The following is a 2,040-nucleotide window of genomic DNA, read 5'->3' as shown; positions in this document are numbered from 1 at the left end:
ATAAAAATGCTCATTTTAGAAGAAAATTGAGAATCAGAAATAACAATCTCAGCTTTGTTGCAATCGATACACTTAACAGGCAAAAAAAACCACCAAAATATAAAGTCATGTTGCAAATCATGACTGGTATGAATCAAATAAGTTCACAGAAGGGAGAAAATGTTGTTAATAAATTAATGTTACATGGAGGACAAGTGAACGTGATATTATATATATCACAATGAATTGGAATGGGAGCTTAACTCAATTTAAAAAATCAAGAGATACAACAAATTTCTTGAGTTTAGCATTCAACTGGCAAGTTACAAACTACAAGGAATGAAGAAAAAATGACCAGGGACCAGAAGGATGGCTGTTAACATGAAGCCTTCACTTTATAATAGGGGAAACCTGAGAAAGTTTACTTTATAACAAACTAGTATGACATACTTGTTAGGGAGTGAATTTGTAACCATCCTCCTGAGTTTTTGAATTTAGTATTTTTTCACGTCATTACATTGTTAAGAGCATAAGAAAACATTTTTTTAAAAATTATAATTTATTCATGTTATGCTATGTCCTCTGTAGTGGACACCAGAAGTAAGTTGTTTGAAAAATAAAATGACATGAAATGACATGTTTGGCAAAAACAATGGGATTTTTTTTATTCACCCTTTCTATTCACCCACTGAACTCACATGAACTGTTTCAAATATGTTTTTAGTACCTTTATGGACCTTGAGAGTTTGAATGGCTTTGCTCTCAATAGAGGCCTCACTGAGCCATTGGATTTCATCAACAATATCTTAATTTGTGTTCTGAAGATGGACAAAGGTCTTACGGCTGTAGAACGACATGAGGGTGAATAATAAATGACATTATTTTCATTTTTGGGTGAACTAACCCTTTAACAGTGGATGGGATTGATAACTAGACTCACTGAAATCATTATTAGGGGTTGGTTGTACATTTTTAATAAACAGTTACAACTATCACCACCCCAAATAGCCATTACATTATAACTGTTTTAGTACGTGGGTTTGAAGTTAGCATGACTAAAAAGCATCAAATTAAACTAGAGAAACTGACACTTCAAAATAATTGTATTTACAATACAATGATTGCTAGGCAAAAAATTATTTAAAAAATTATTTTCCTTCATGAAAATCAGTCTTCTTGGTCATAAAATCTACATTGTAGTTGCTCACAGTCACATGCACTTCTCCTGTGAGCTCAAAAAGGAAATGTGAGTGTATGGTATTAATGACATCACCACTTTTCTGACTTTTCAAACTGTAAGTGTTACAACATTTTCCTCAAGTATTTATTATAAGTGTTCTGATTGTGGTCCAGTGATCATTTTAAACAATTTTAGGTTACACTTTACATTTGAGATAAGACGATAAGGTACAAACCGCATTGCTATATGCTACATGTCCACCAGGTGACGCCAGATATACATATGTATTTACACACAGTCCCCAAAAGGGTTGAACTTGAATTGATTCTAATTTCAATGTCGCAACTTTTTTTAGTGACTGCCAGTGGATTCAAAATGCGGTGAAAATTTAGAAAGCTCACGGATCTAGGGCACTACATGAGGTCTTCTTAACATAAAATCAGATTAACTATTAACCAACGAGCAGAATTTTCAGTGCAATTTAATCCAACAAATGGAATATGTCATCCTCAAGAGTGAAATAGCCAAAACGAACATAAAGCTACAATTAAATATTTAAATGTACACTATAGCTATGAAAATAATGAGGTATATAGCCTACCTTAGCATAGTAATAATAATAATAATAAGAAGAAGAAGAAGAAGAAGAAGAAGAACTTAAAAAGCGCCAAAGAGTCGAAGGGTTTGACCTTATTTTTTTCAGGTGTTGTGCCAAATTCTTCTGACCCCCACCAGAATATTCCTCTCCAAGTCCCCAGTATAGGTAGGTTTAGGATTGGGGATGTGTGGGGATGGGGTTAGGATTAAGCAATCAGGTAGCGGCTTCAGCGAGGGGGGTAATATTTGGGCAGGGAATCGAATTTAGGCACAAACCGGGACTC

The sequence above is a fragment of the Chanodichthys erythropterus genome, chromosome 14 (assembly GCF_024489055.1).
Source record: "Chanodichthys erythropterus isolate Z2021 chromosome 14, ASM2448905v1, whole genome shotgun sequence".
Lineage (NCBI taxonomy): Eukaryota > Metazoa > Chordata > Actinopteri > Cypriniformes > Xenocyprididae > Chanodichthys > Chanodichthys erythropterus.
This window is presented reverse-complemented; position numbering follows the sequence as displayed.